The following is a 16,890-nucleotide window of genomic DNA, read 5'->3' as shown; positions in this document are numbered from 1 at the left end:
GCAAGGCATAGAATCGTGGGCCATTAAAGGCTCAGAGATAGAGTGTCGGCTTTGGCCGAATCCAATAGCGCGCCAGCTGTTTCTGTTTTGGCGCTCACTGGTGCCAGTTGGAAATCTCGAGGAAGACAGGTCTTACCGCACTTGGACCTATCACACTTGGTCCTTCCAACGGAGATGTGCTCTTCCTCTTCCACATCTTCCTTTTTGGGATATCGTGTTGTAAATTTGCCTTGCTGGAGCGTCTTCTTTCATAAGGGTGAAGTGGATCTTTGGATATTTCATTGGAGTGATTTTTTTTACATGGTGGGCCCCAAATCCGACGCAAAACGCTTAACCTTAACCCTTGGAGGCTCACTGCACACATTAGTTCACTACGGACGGATGTCCGTAGCTTATCCAGGGGACGCCGCACGGAGGCAGTGTGCCAACTTGAAACGAGAAAGGAACAAGAATCCTTCCTGACATTTACCATGTTCAATGTAATCACGCACTTTGTTTTGTTTTTCTGCTTCCTAGACCCACTTGGGAGAAAGCTATGGAAACTATTAACAGGTAAACTAATCTGGATACCTCCAGAGTTGGATAAAACTTGATGAACGTAGAATATGAAGCTTGCTGAGATGTACAAAAATAAATATACAGCTGTTCACAAAAATACTAACCGAGCACTGTTTTATTGGCAGCATTACTTTAAGGTTCGAAAACACGCTTAAAGACTTCTTAGGAAGAGGCCTTGACCTTTTATGACTTCCTGTGACATTGTTCCACACTTGCTATTGTTACAGCAATGAATCGGTACTGCCAGATCTATTTAATCACCGTTCGTCATCAGCTATCTCATCTAATGGTAGGCCCAGGAAACATGCTGTTTCGACGTAATAAGTCTAGAGGGAGAGGGGTGTTAGGTGAGTGGGTTTAAGAAGGCATGCAAGTCGTGCGGGATACCTTTAAATGCCGGATATATATTGCCTACGCCGGTGTCGATTTTGGATAGGTAGGAGTTAACCTGATACAATATCCAGTACGTATGTATATTACTTGAGCAAAAGTTACGCGGTACCCATAAGACAACTCTTCGTCTTCGATTGGTGGTGGTTAAACTCCGACGACGGCATTCGGGGGTCGGGAGTTTAAGAAGGATGTAAGAGAATCTAAGTGAATGTCGTTTAATTTCTGTCTGAATACTGTCCGATCCAGTTACTGCAATCGTGTCTGGTCCTCGATCTTGTCATTGTAGCGAAGAGACATCTGTCTGCTGACTCGACATCTATCTGCTGACTCTTCATCTACATATCTGCTGACTCGGTTGGCAAGTGTCTCAGCTTCTAACAAGTGCCTGCAGAGGAAGTTCCTGCGGTAGCAACACAGCAGGAATTTCATGCTGAGCATCTTACTGTGCTCCTCAACCGTGAGCAAGCAGGTCGGTTTCTGTAGATGTTGCAGGGAAGACATTAAGAGGCATTCCGTGGCTGTCCTGATGACAGTATTCTGACAAGTCTGAAGCTTTGTCCACTGCGAATCACTAGTACCAGGCGACCAAACGGACGCAGCGTAATTTGAAATTTCGAAGAATGCGCTTCCGATTTCTGGGGAACTACTTCTTCGGGGACCGGGGGGGTTTAAAAACAGTTTAGCTAACTGCTCAGAGTTGTTTAAGCAAATCTTTATTATGCCAGAACCATTTGATTAGTACCAATTGACAAGCTATATCTCAATCAGGTATTTAGATTGTCTTGTCTGCAATTTGCCAAAAAAATTAACCTAAGAAATATTATGTGGATATTAAGAGTCCTTGGTATTCGAGAAAAAGGATAGATTTGTTGGGAGACAGCTGCTGCTTTCTGCACCAATTACTTCAATTTAATCCCTGAATTTAATAGTTCCATATCAACCATATTCCTCCACGTGATATCTGATTATAGATTCACCATGAATCGCCGCGCGAACTGTAAATCCATTAGGAAATCGAGTTCATCAACTGTTATACAAGTCATCAATTTGCATACAAGTCACATTTCAATGTGCTCACAGTAGTACGCCAAAAGAAAACTACTTTCCTAGAGGGTTCAATTGAATAAGTACAAGCGTGTGGTGCGTAATGTGATGGGGTGCACAAACACTTACTACGACTTATAGGAGAAGTTTGTATAACTGCTCCGCAAATCCTTTAATCCCACTAATTACATTTGCTCTTGTGTGCGATTAACTGAAAGGCAAAGGCGCCTATTGGATAGCGGTAATTTAAAATCCAACACTTACAAGTGCCTTACGTGTGTTTGTGTTGTACACTACGTATAAAGGTAAACCACACCGACTTGAGAGTATTAAAAACTTCAGTATACGTAAATACATTCGTAGTGCAGCAAAAGGTCAATTTTTGTCAGATTCGTATAATTAATTGCATTTTACATATGTAAAGATATGTACATACATCCATACATATGTATATTTATAGGTGTGTGTGTGTGTATTCGCATCTAGTAAGCGCAAATAAATTTTATTTATCTTAATACACAGTTACACACATACATGCTTATAATGGCATATACAGGGATGGACCATATAAGACCTCTAATCATGTAATAATTATTTGTTTTGATAATTTTTTTATAATAAATACATTTTATGGAAATTAAGGTGCTGTACATGGAATATGACATCATAAAAAATCTTAAAATGTGCTCGATTGTATCTTTTTAGCGTGTTTCCCATTACACCAAGTGATGTTTCTGGTTTCAGGCTATGCATCTCGTTTTAAATATTCTGCTTCAGCTGTCTATAGTCTCTACTTTAACAACATTTTATTATTATAAATGTTGATGCCGTTCGGCCAAAAATCGCCTGGTCTGGTGTCAAAAAAGTTGTTGAGCCATTTTTTAAGAACCTCTTTGTTATCGAAGGAAACTCCCTTCATGTGGTTTGACAGGGAGTGGAAAATATGGTAATCGGTCATTCGAGCTCTTGGAGTGCGGCTTTGACGACTTGTGCAACATGGGGCCTGGTGTTGTCGTAAAGGAGTATGGTTTGACCATGCGGATCAGGTATTTTCAGTCAAATAGCCTCATTCGCGCGGTGTTGCTGGGCAATGCGGAGCTCCTTGTTGACCTTGGCATTCTTTTCGAGCATTTCCCAGTGCACCATGCCCTTCCAGTCCCACCAAACACATATAATTATCTTCTTTGGTTAAAGATCCGGTTTAACTCTCGATCTTCTGGAGCCACCCACTTATTTCTTTGCTTCATATTGATGCATAGGCACCATTTTTCATGTCCCGTGAGAATTTGGTACAAAAAGCCCTGTTTAAGGCCGCGTGTTACTCGATGCAATTTGAAGGGAACTTTCTTTGTTTTTTTTTCGTTTGTTTTTCAAAGCACCCAGGCTCGCAATTTTTCGGTAAATCCTATTGAACCAAGGTGATTAAGAATCGTTTTATGATCGCAATTCGTTTTGTCCGCCAATTCACGACTGGTCAAAAGTGATTTGAGACGTTTTTCATCGAATTCAGAAGGCCTTCCGCTGCGGGACGTGTCATCGATGTAAAGGCGCCATTTTTGCAAACCATTTTCACGCTGTAGACTTACTTATGACGCCTTTTCCATACACGTCGTAAATTTCTCTAGCTGCTTCAGCAGCTTTTTGACCTCGATGAAAAACAAAGAAAAGCAGGTGTGGTTTGTAGAGCAGAAACAGTTCTATTGAATAAATACTTACCCTCTGCCAAACAGCAAACAAATCGTGAATATATAAACAAACAATATAAAATATAAAAACGCTATGAACTTATTCCCCAACCCAATAGAAATACCAGGTTTCTTACAGACTACTCGTACATAGAACTAACAGTAACGATTAGGTATATGTGCATACTTCAGAACTATTTAAAAAATCCATTGAATTATAATTTGAAAGTATGTTTAGGTGACGATAAATCAAAAACCAAAGAACTTGAAATTTGGTTAAACTCATTCAATGTTCTACTCAAACCGGCTTTGGAGACATAAACTGCTCTAACGCTCTCTAGGAAGAATAGATCGATACTCCGAAGATTTTTTTGAGGTATGTGAAAAAGAATGCGCACTATGAGTAAAGGCGAGTCAACTGTTCCATTTATAATATCGAAAACAAAGCAGAGACATATACTTTCATACCTCTTCCACTTTGTAACGATTTTAAATTTAGTAATGCGCACCTTGCATTGTATGAAGGAATCAGATCAGTGAAGTTTAAAGATCTGAGAGCGAAACGAAAAAATTTCTTTTGAATGTGCTCAAGTCTATTGAAGGGCCACTGACGATATGACCTCCAAATAAAGACGGCATACTCCAGCTTAGACCGTACGAACGTGGTAAATAGTGACTTTAAACTGCAGGGTTCCGTAAAATCGGAAGCAAAACGCCGAATGAAGGCAAGTATATGTAGAATACGATTTGACGATGACAAAATTCCAATGACTTAGAAAAGTGGAGTCAAAAATTTCTTCCAAATCAGTAATTTTATAAAGAGTATTTAGACACGAGTTATTAATAAAATACTTATTAGTTTGGAGATTAAGGTTGAGGGGAAGACTTTATCGAAAGTCTTGGAAAAATCCGTAAAAACTGCATCAACTTGAAGAATATTATTGAAAGTCAACGTACAAAAATCTGAAAGCATGATTAGTGACAGTTGACCTACCGGCCATAAAATAATGCTGATTAATAGAAATATTCAAAGTATGATTTTTGTTTTGTAATGTAGCCAATATATAGTAATATAGCCAAGGCCATAGAAAATTTGAAAATAGGCCTGTAGTTTGCGATGTCGTTTTTATTACCAGCATTCAATATCCTGTAGGTGTGATAGAACAGTGGCCGCCGTAGACGAATGTGTTGGTGGCTCACTACCATTCTGACTACGCAGGTTCTAGTATTCGTGCATGAAACACCAAAATTAAAAAAAAGCTTATCTTTAAGAGCTGTCGCCCCTCAGCAGGTAAAAAAAAGATCCTCACAAAAAATATCTTTAAACTTAAAACTGTAGGTCCCTCCAATTGTGGAACAACATCAAGTCGCACACCACAAATAGGAGGAGCTCGGACAAACACCTAACAGCAGTGCACGCGCCAATTATTATTTTACTTTTAGAAGTAACTTTCCAATCATCTGTGAATTGTCCACAAACTAACGATTTGTTAAAGGTTAGCAGAAGTGGATAAGCAAAAGCCGACCATTTTTTGAGGATGTTGCTCCGCCATTCGCCGCAAAAAGTTGTCGATCAAAGTTCTATAAGAAGCCGCAGAAATAGGTTCTGGCATTTCATTCTCATTCTCTAAGAAATATGGGTAGATAGAGTGCATCTGGATGAGTGTAACTGTTGATGGTGAGCTTCCCTTGGATTTGAAGAGCCCCACAATCTACAGTTTTGCCTGTCTCAAACTTGTGACCAAGCTGCTAACTATGAGACTTTGGGAGTCGATCTTGAATTAAAATATTGGCGATAATTTCGCTGCATTATCCATTATAAATCTCCAAGAGTTCTATTATAATCTCCAAAAAGAAAAAAAAATAATTTTAATAGAAAAAAAAACTAATAATTCGTGTTTAAAATTGAATGTTCTCATTTGGCCCACCCTGTGTACTTATATATGCATGTAAATGTGTGTATGTGCCTTGGAATATTTTCCGAGATAAAGAAAGTTTGCGCTAACACTTTTGTACACAAAACTTTGCTTCCTAACCAACTAACCAGCCAACCACCGAATCCACCTAAAAAGCTTTGATTGGTGATTTAACAGCTGCGGGGTGGATTGGCGCCAGTGGAATGCAATAATGTCGCTCACCATTAATTTGCTTAACCGGCAGTGCTCTCACTTCCCATCCCTCCTCCCCCTAAGCGTCTCTTACCCTTCTACGCATTTCTAATGCATCCACCTCCAATTTATTTATACAATTTGTTCGTGTGTGTGTGTGTGTGTGTGTGTGTGTGTGTGTGTGTGTGTGTGTGTGTGTGTGTGTGTTCATGCGTAAGTTTACCTGCCTGCTGGAATTTGCTATGCTGTGTTCTCACTTTAATTAATTGCTTTTGTCATCACTTTGAATCCTGACATTACATCGTTACCAATTTGCTTAATAGTTGTCATTATTGTTTTTGCTATACAGAGTTGTTCTTGTTGCCGTTTAGGTGTTCAGTTTGTCGAATGCTGATTTTCTTTCTTTTTTGTTGTTGTCGAGTTGATTTGTTATTTATAAAGATTCATTTAGTATCTCAACTCTGCCAAGGAAAATGAATATTTATTAAACATTGATTTAAGACACTGACAGTTTGATGAGGGCCATTAATCTTCATAGGGAAATACGAAATGAAAGTATTTAAATATTTCAACATTTCCAAATAATAGCGAGCATCTCTGCTAAGCGGCTTAGCTGGCAATTTAAGCAACACTCAGCTGCTCATTTATACCAGGAAATACAAATCTTTTTACGTTGAATTATCCGTCGTAAGTTATATCGAACTTGAACTATCGGAACTATCGGGATATCTGAACGTAGTTGTTAGATGAGCAGCCGATTGCGGACTATCGATGAACCCTACCAAGACAGAGCTCGTCCTATCCACGAGAATACAAAATACTCAGAGTTCCACTGCCCTCAATAGGGGGTGCTCCGTTGGTGCTCTCTGACAAGGTGAAGTATTTAAGTCTAATCCTTAACAGAAAGTTAACGTGGAAGCTCAACATTGAGGAGAGGATAAGGAAGTCAACAATGGGCTTGTATGGATGCAAAGATGTTATTGGAAAAACGATGGAGTCTCTCGCTTAAAGTTGTATTTTGGCTCTATAGAACCATTATAGAGCCAGTTCTATTATGGAGTCATTATCTGGTGGAATTCACTGGAAAGGATGGCATGGGTGAAGAATCTGGAGCGAATCCAAAGGTTTGCTAAATGTGGTACCTGTAGGCAGTGCAGGCAAAAGCTGCGGCTACACGTGTCGAAAGCTTGACCTCAATTACGAGCACTCAAGTAAACTTAGTAACTTTTGGTTCATCCCTTTGGCGACTTATTAATTCGCACCCCTGCTTAGTCCGAGTGGAACATTCTCCACTCACATTCCGTTAAGGGAAGAGTGGGCGGGGTGCAGCATTTGGAGGCAGGGCCTGGTGAACCTGTCCACGGATGGCTGGAAGGGTTAGCTGAGGAGTATTCTGCAAGTAGCTCCTCATCAGGCTGAAGTTCAGGTTATCGAAATACTGCTGTGTATTCCAAGCAGAGGTATCGGCAATTAAAGAAGCAGCTAGTTGGCTACCAACTTTTATAATGGGCTGTCATGGAGGATAATATCTACTCCGACAGCCAAGCGGCAATCAAGGCCCTCAGCACTCGAACTGGTTGGGGAATGCCTGTCTTCACTTTCGATTGCATCCAAATTCTTCGATATAAGGCTCATCTGGGTACCTGGTCATATCGGCATTGCAAAAAACTACGAGGCAGATGAGCTGGATAGACAAAGGACCTGTGAGTCTATTCCTGGAGAGGTGGGTTTCGCGCCAACTCAGCGAATGCTGGGCAAGTACGCAAACTTGTAAGGTCGCGAAGTTTTTCTGGTCACGAGTGAATCGGAAAAGTTCGAGGGATCTTTTGAGGTTAGCAAGATACCCTTACAGGACATAGGCCGCTCGGTATACATGCTGTGAGACTCGACCTGTTTGCGTGAATTGTATGGAGGATAAGGGTGAATCATGGCAACGCTTTCCCCTTAACTGCCCTGCTTTTGCTCAGATTTAAGTATCTTGGCTCTCATCTCTTTGCTAAGCCTGCTGATATAGCAGGCATTAATCTAAAATTTAGACCGAGCTTGTCCTCGCACCTATAGGGATTTTCAATAAGGGAGGGTCGAAATAGAATAAATAAAACTGCCATGTAAGCCATTTTGTATGGAATTTGACATCATGTAAATAACGGCTTCACACAGTGATGTGGATCCAAGAGGCCCTATTTCGTGACACACAGTGGTATCACCTGTAGGACGTACAGACCGACTGCCCCCACAACTTAATATAAATACAAGGTGGCACAAAATTAATCATCCAATTTTGTTTCCGAATAACTTTTTTATTAAATAAAAAAAAATTAATTCATTGAGAAAATCTGTAATTCAACGTTTTCGCACTCCATTATAGCTGTTAAGTTCACAAGTGTCAAATATGATTGACGTACGACGCCATTTGCAAAAGTTATAAATCTTCCGATAGGGTGATTAGTTTTGCGGCACCTTGTACATGTTGACGTTTAGAGCATCGACTGCTTATTTAGCTAGACCGAAACTTTACCACGAAGTCAAGAAAATGTCTGGTCACCAATTTTTCCCAAACTATTATTTTTAAGTAAAATTTTACTGCTTTTTGAAAATTTCCCATTGTTTTCTTGTGTTATTTTCGGCCACCGTAGCCGAATTGGTTGGTGCATGATTGCCATTCTCGGTGAAAGACCAAAATGAAAAAAAAGTTTTTTCTAATAGCGGTCGCCCCTCGGCAGGCAATGGCAAACCTCCGAGTGTATTTCTGCCATAAAAAGGCTCCTCATAAAAAATATCTGCCGTTTGAAGTAGGCTTGAGACTGTTGGTCCCTCCATTTGTGGCATAACATCAAGACGCACGCCCCAAATAGGAGGAGGAGCTATGTGCCAATTATACCAATATTTTTTTTTTTTTTTTTTTAATTTTAATGCCTTGTAAATTTTCACAATTTTTCTCTTTTGTTATTTCGCCAAAAATAAAATACAATAAAATTTACTTAACTTACACTTCGGTCACACGCCAACATGGCCTTTTTTACATTTTTATGGTATATTCAAATTATTTTTCTCAACAAATGATATCGCCCCTATAACATAAAGTGGTTAAGTATTCCAAATAAATTCGCAGAAATTAAGACATCCTCTTTAAAATATGCCACAAAGCAGGGGCGAATTTAATTATGGAACGAATGTTTCTGGTGTTGTTAATGGTTTCACGGTACCTGAAACTACCATCATTCAATCGCATGTATGTTTGGGTATTTGTTTAATATATACAGTTATATTTATATGTACGCATAAATACACTCAAATTTAGAAGTGGTTATAAAAAATCAAAACAAGGGTTGCCACAATACCCAGTAAATCAACTAATCAAATAGCAGTGGGTCGGTCACGTGTCATGCGACGCTCTTCAATAATAAAGCAAAGTAAAGAAAAAAAACACAAAAAACGGCAAAACACGAACACAAACGGAAATCACTAAAGTATGCAGTTCCCAAGCTTGAACCACGTGCGCGCTTCCACACAACATCCACCACATTTTGAAAAGCGGAAAAAGATTTTTAAGTGTTATTATTTTTGAACAAGTGACAACTGAAATAGACATCGAAACAGGTTGATAAGCCTACAGGACTGGCGGCATGGGAAATTGCTTCAGACAGGGCGCAGTTGGTAAAGACCAGCGAGATTTATGGAACGCATGTCGGGGGATTTCGATATTGAGTTGTATGGCTGAGATGATATCGGCAATTTGCGAACGCGCGCGTATATGGAGTGTAGAATTACGGTGATAAGGCAATACTTGCAATTGATTTTCGCCTTTTCTCGCACTGGTGATGCGTTTTTGTTTTTTAATTTATTTCGGATGCATTCGAATACGTACTACAAGCGTAAATACATAAGTACATAGAAAACTAAAAATTAATGGCATGAAAATTGTGCGAAAATAGTAGCAAGCCTAAGTTTTTTTTCACTCTACGCTAAAAATTTAATTTCGAAAATCCTGTTCGAAAACTTTGGGAATAAAAACATTTGTGTGCGTGTGCAACGTCGACCGCAATTCATAAAAATATCACTTAAAACTTGTAGCTGTCATAATTGAAACTATTACCACGTCCTATTAAGTAGAGTAGCAACATAAGCTTGGCCCAAAACATTTAGCAAAAGCGGAGTATGGCCAAGCCAAAACGCATTGTACGCAAATTAACAAAACTTTTCAAGTATAATTGTCCTAAATTAGTTGTCAGCGTCGAAATGTGCCACCAAAGGACAAAACTTTACATTTGAAATTAGTGTGCGCCTGGCGCTTACCACAGCTTTATGTTGTAAGTTGCTTACAGTACGGCAGCAACTGCTCAGCATCGCATTACTCAGCAGCTGCGGCTTAGCGAAGTTGTTGTAGCCGAATAGCCAGCAGAAATTTCCGACCAAAAATCTACCATAAAATTAACACAATAGTAAAGTTATTTTATTTCAGTGCCTTTGTAAATGATATTTTTAGCATGTACATAGGCGTGCTTTTGATAAATACAGTCGTGTGCAAAAAAAAATAGTTTCTTTCGATATTTGCATTCATTGTTTAATAATTGACCTCTTATGACTTCTGTCGCAGCTGCCAGAAGGAGGAGTCAGTGGAGAATGGTGCACACTTTCTTTGCCGCTATCCTGTCTTTGTCAGAACGCGACGCTGCTGTCTAAACTCTTACTACTTTGGATGGAGACTTAAATTCTGCTGCCATGCACAGCGTTTAATGTTTTATTAGTCTACCGCCGTAGCTGAATGGGTTGGTGTACGACTAGATTAGATTAGATTTGTGGGGGGTTGGACAAGTCCAAGCACTCAGTCAGTAGACCATTGTACTACACCCGGATAGATATCAGTAGAAAGAATAGAGATAGGAAAGATAAAAAGTGGGTGGGAAGACGGATAAATTTGTTTGAGGTCACTCTTCCACAAATCTCTTGGATTCATTGATAAATCTTAAGAGATCCGGAAGAGGAAGAGTATGAACTTTATCCATACTCAGTATATCGCAACCCAATATCCTAAGTCTAATTCTGGAAAATGCAGGACAGCTACAGAGAAAATACTCTGCAGTGTCGTCATTCTCAAGACAGGGTAGGCATATCGGGCTGTCTACAACCCCCATGGTAGCCATATGCTGACCACAGACGTTGTGCCCTGTGATTACACCCACCAGTACTCTTAGGTCCTTTCTGCTACGTTTAAGGAGAAAGGTCGCTAATTTCCTGTTTGGTTCTTTCACAAAGCAGTTGGCTACTCTGCACGAGTTCAACTCAGACCAACGACCTCTGTGGGTAGACCTCATGAAGTCGTCAATCCATAGTGGAATCCATGCGGAATTGACACCTAGAAAGAGTTCAGGCCCTAGTGGCATACTTGCAGGACCTTCATTTGCCAATTTATCAGCTAACTCGTTCCCTATAATACCACAATGTCCAGGTACCCAAATAAGACTAAATTTGTTGTGTTTTGCAACACTGTTCAGTTTTATCTTACATTCATCAACTAACTTCGAAGAGCAGCGTGGGTTAGCAAGGGCTTTCAGTGCAGCTTGACTGTCACTATAAATTCCAATATTGTTACCCCACCACTTTTTTCAATTATCCAGTAGGCCACATTCAAGATGGCATAGACTTCCGTAAGAAATACCGTGGCCATCTATCCTGTGGCCTAGGAGTATTTAGGGTCTTCGTCTAAGTACCATCCAGATCCGCTTCCATCACTGGTTTTGGATCCGTCGGTATAGAAAGTGTCCGGGCAGGAAGCACCAATTGATAGAAAAAAATAGTGGACTTAAAACTGTTGGTTCCTCCATTTGTGGAACAACATCAAACCGCACACAACAAATAGAAAGCTCCTCATTCACCTCCGCCCATATATCTATGTTAAGTTAGATTACGAAAACTGTAATTTTCTATGAGGATGAAGGACGCGATTTGTCAATCGTCATCCTCCACACAGCTGACGCAGAATATACTCGAAGTAATGCCGAGTCTCACTGCATGCATACTTCGGGACAATGTCCTGTAAGGGCATTCACGAAATTCGATTTCATGGTATTTTTTACCGTCAGAAGAGTGTTTTAATGCATCCCATTCACACGTGGCCACGAAGTTTTCTCGACCTAAGAAGTTTATGTACTTGCCCTTCGCTCGCTGAGTTGTCAAAAAACCTACCCGCCGGAGCAGACCGCAGGTAGTAAACGAGAACCCAATCCTCTCGATTCACGGGAAAACTACCTCACAGGTCAACTGTCTAGCCAGCTCATCTGCCTCGTAATTTCCTGAAATATGATTATGGTTTCGAGTGCACCAACATCGAAACCCTTCCTTATCCCGTCCTAAATGTTAGGTTTCTACATTAGCTATCAAGGATTAGACCTTAATACTTCTACTTGCCAGAAATCAACAACGGAGCCGCCTTATTGAAGGGAGAAGAGATCTGGATATTTTATATTTCCTCGTAAATCAGAGGAGATCCATCTTGATAGAATTCAGCGATTGGTCACAGTCCGCCTCCCAACTAACAACTGCGTTTAGATATCACTGCATTAAGTCGTACAGAGTATCTACAAACTTCAATCCAACAATTGGTGCTACGTCATCCGCGTAAGAATTCACCCTGCAGCCCCTTCTCACCAGCTCCTCTAACAAGTTCTTGAAAAAGACGATCCAGAGAAATGGCGAGAGAATATAGTCTAATGGAGACAGTTACCGCCCTACCCTGCCACGACCATTCAGTAAATAAACCTGATATGGTCGGCCCCGACCACCAGTTTATCCAAAGATTTGGTGGTTGCCTCCAGGAGGACGTTATTAAAGTTATTAAAAGCTTACTCAATGTCGATAAAGGCGCCCACTGCGAACAGCTTCTGATACAGGGACTCCTCTCTATCTTTACCAATTGCACGCAAGGCAGATTATACTAATCTGTCTTTACAGTAAGCATGTTGAGTATGTGACAAACGCCCCCGAAGAATTTCGCTTCTTAAAATTTTCGCGCAAATGGTTTAAAACTGTTTTGTGGTCGATATTTAGCTCCTGGGCGATGCTACGACTACAAACAGGCGGGTCAACTTCGATTATTTCTGTGGTTTTATCGACATTTGAGACACTGATTTACGTCAGTAAAGAAAGATGAAAGGCTGATTGACCTGAAATCCTTAGGGGAGACATGTGAGCTTCTGCATGGCTTGGGCATAAAGACAACCCCCGCAGCCCTCCATAATCTTGGTTTATAGCCTCTGAATAAATAACTGCAAAAAAAAAAATTAAAAAATATAAATGCATCATCGTACAAAATTTGTCACGAGTTAATTCAATCTTTTGGGCGATATGAATTTTTCAACTCACTGTAAAAGGACAAATAAAGCTCGTAAGTGAAAATATTATATGTAAGTTTATGCTAGAAAATACCAAACTCCTCGATAAAAATATTACATTACAGCTCAGCACATCTAGTATTGCAAAGGCATGTAATATAAAAGGCTGCCCTCGTACATCATAAGTTTTTGGCAGCGTTTTTTGAGCCTTGTACTTTTTCTGATCAGTCTATGCCTCTCAAATTGTACGTAATTAGGAAGTTCAGTTGGTAATTTTTCTAAAAACAAAACGTGCCATAACAAACTACCTGCCGTCAAGACGTACACTATAAATTTGGAGGAGAAGTTCGGCCAAACACCCAAAGAGTCTGTTAGTATATATATATGTGCATATATATAAATATATTTGTATGAATATGTATATATTTATATATATGTATGTGTATATACTTACTAAAGGGTTTTCCAATAACAGGTGTTATTTTGAATAGCCCGCTATTTCGGTAGATGTCACTTTTGAAGCTGTCATTTTTTGATATTTGACAAGTAGAACCTACGCCATTAATAAAAATGGAACGATACACGCTTAAAAAACGCATTGAAATTACTAAAATTCACTATAAAAATGGTGAAAATTTGGTTACTTCGTGAACAAGCAAAATTGTCGGATCTGGGGCTCAGAAAATCCAAGAGTTATTGTTGAAAAGCCCCTCTATCCTCAACGTGTGACTGTTTAGTGCGGTTTATGGTCCGGCGGAGTCATTGGACCTTATTTTTTCGAAAATGAAGCTGAGGCAACAGTTTCGGTGAATGGATTGCACTATCTAGAGATGAGTAACGATTTTTTATAGCCGGAATTGGATGGTATTGATCTGGGCAACGTTTATTTTCAACAAGACGGCGCTACGTGCCCCACAAGCAACGAAACCATTGATCTTTTACGAGAATAACACCTCTTATTGGAAAACTCTTTATGTGTATAAATTAGTTATGAAATTTTGTTGTTTAATAACTTTTCTATTAAATAAAAAATTTGATTTTGATTGGTGAAAATCTTTATTTTGACCTATACGCGCTCCATTGCATATCTGTTTATATACTGCAGGTGTTTAGTTCACAAGTGTCACAATATGATTGTCGTACGACGCCATTTCAAAAATGTATAATTCTTCCCATAGGGTGATCAATTTTGCGCCACCTTGTAGTATATATAAACATTTTGTATTTATGAATTGTCACCCCTTTCTTTATCACCATAGTGTGTGCTGTTGGCAAATTAATGAAATTCGTTCCGTTCATTTGCCTTCCAAAAGTAACTCTTCAACTGTTCAAAGATTTATCATTCATGGTTTTCGGTATTATTCTTAAATTTTTGTTCTTCAGCAACAAAACACAAAATAAAATCGCAACTGAACTTTGAAGAGACCAAAATTTGCATTTTTAGAGAGTAAGTAAGAAAATAACGGTTTACTTACAAAAATTGGAGAAGTAGGAGTGTTGTGAGTGCCGAAGTGAAAAAGTTTTCGTGTGCTATATTTGACATATACTTACGAGCGGTTAATGTGTAAGGAGTGTACAATCTATTTCTTTAATAGTATTGGCTATATTCAAAATGAATTTTGTCACGATGTTATTTTGTTAGGAAGGGCATAACGGCAGTCGGGTCGACGTTACCAAAATGACCTGGCCAAGAAGTGTTGCTGTTATAACAGTAATCACTAAAAGTACAGGTACATTTAAAAATTTTTGATTTTTTTTTTATTATGGTATGCCAATTCTGTTGTGTTCACATTTGCGGTATAGTGCATATGCGTATGTATGCATATAAACTGGCTTTAACGTAATTGCAAATAAAAACGAAATGGCACGTTGTTAAGAGTTGATTTTAATCAGAACACAATCATTACTTCGAATACTTACTCATGTACAGTTTGAATTATCTGTCTGCATATGTAGGTAAGCCGTTTTGGTCTTGACAGCTGTGTAATATAAACATGTTCTTGGTTGTTTGGCAGCTGCGAACATATACACACTTACATGCATACATATGTGTGTGTATTTTAGCCACATGCCGGTTTAAATACTGAGTGCATTCGCATTTAGTCAGTTTTCCTTTTAATTGCAATTTATCTACTCAAACTCGCGATTACCTAAAATAAATTAATTCCGAGCTTAGTGAGCGATTACACAAAGAACCACAAAAGTTCTAAATTATATTTTTCCATGTTTAAAACTCATTAGTAGGAAACTAATACTGAGGAATTTAATTAAAAATCAAAATAAAGCCATTTATTCAATCACACTGCCCACTGCCCTTCATATTCACTTCTTAACGGTGATTCGTAATCATATCGATGACAGTAAATGGAAAAATATTCATACATAAGTTATTAATGTGGAGAAGACAAAAGCGATTTTCGACGACAACAACAACTGCCCACGACAACCTATGCATGCACATGAATAATAAAGCAAGACATGAAAATCCCCGCAACAAATAATTGAGCCTCGCTTATGATTCATGAAGAATGGCAAAACCATTGATTTTCCCTACTACTCGTACCAACATTGTGCTCGCCAAAGTCGATATCTTGCGTTGCTACCGCAAGCATGAACCCTCAAACGCCCTTGCGCTGTATAAGTACAACAATAATCACAACAAAAATACAGCTAAGCAGCCCAACAGCCAAACAGCTGCTGACAAAACTATTAGCACGACTTGTCTTCTTTTTTGCCTTCCACCTTCCGCCCTACACATTTGGACACTTGCTGTAGATTCGCCTGTGTGTGTGTGTGTGTAATTTCGCCTACCACATCTCACAAGGGTAGCAGATATGATTTCAAATCTGTACTGACATGATTTGCAGAAAGCCTTCCGAAGCAAGACAAATTGTAGGTAGTGGCTGTTGATGGAAGGCAGGCAGGCAAGAATCAACCTCAAGAGCAAATGATAAATTATTGAGGCCATTGTTAATTTGATGACACTCAAACCGAATCCGGATTATCTCAATGTCCATATTACACACGCTTGGCACTTATAAATAGATATCCAAGAGCTGCGGCGTACACGCTCGGCGGTGTGGCGTGGGTTGAGGACAATAGCAGATGAAGCAGGCGTTTTATTTTGATTGTTTGAAGGATTTAATACGGCAAAGTCATTTAAATTGCAATCATTATGAAATTAATGCATATTAAGTTATTAGAAGGAGAATAATAAATGAAAGGTACTTACACACATACATACAAATAAGTACGAGAGACAAAAGTTTGTGGCTAACATTGCATTTATGCGGAAACTTCACTACATCCATTACTTTTTGGTTAATTGCAAAGGAGTATCGTATTAATATGCAAGTAAGTAACACAATTAATTTGGCACGAAAACATTCTTCCACTTAAATTGTATCTGCGCACTCAATTTTGACAATTACACAAAGTTTAAAAAAAGCGGCGTCAAGAATTTTCAAACGACAGCGGAAAAGGATGTGTACAGAGTTAGGCGCCGTTCATGCAAATACCGGTATCAAATTTAGTTCAGTTAAAGGGCGAATTTCAAAGGATAGTTAAAGGGAGTCATTGCATTTGTTATAACCAAAATATTACAATAAAAAATATAATACACACATTTTTATTTTGAATTTTCAAGACTCTGCAATTCTAATTATTTATTGTACTTAATAATTTACACAAAATTATTTGTTTGTGTCACCCTACAGTGGCACAGGCGCAATGAACACCGCCCATGCAACAGCTGTACTACAAAAGTGTGGC

The 16,890-nt window shown here is 39.1% G+C and overlaps 1 long non-coding RNA gene across 1 annotated transcript in view; it reads right to left on the bottom strand.

Moving 5' to 3' along the window:
* LOC128863840 (uncharacterized) overlaps positions 1 to 16,577 on the bottom strand; it is an 82,420-nt gene extending 65,843 nt beyond the window's left edge. Inside the window, exons 1-2 of the long non-coding RNA XR_008454629.1 lie at positions 16,352 to 16,577; positions 15,040 to 15,269 (exon numbers count right to left, since the gene is read on the bottom strand). This is a non-coding gene — a long non-coding RNA (uncharacterized LOC128863840). The remainder of the gene's footprint in view (positions 1 to 15,039; positions 15,270 to 16,351) is intronic.
* Positions 16,578 to 16,890: the final 313 nt, after the last annotated feature.

Source organism: Anastrepha ludens, chromosome 5 (genome assembly GCF_028408465.1).
Source record: "Anastrepha ludens isolate Willacy chromosome 5, idAnaLude1.1, whole genome shotgun sequence".
Taxonomy (NCBI): domain Eukaryota; kingdom Metazoa; phylum Arthropoda; class Insecta; order Diptera; family Tephritidae; genus Anastrepha; species Anastrepha ludens.
The sequence above is the reverse complement of the archived record's forward strand: the minus strand, read 5'-3'. Positions and strand labels throughout refer to the sequence as shown.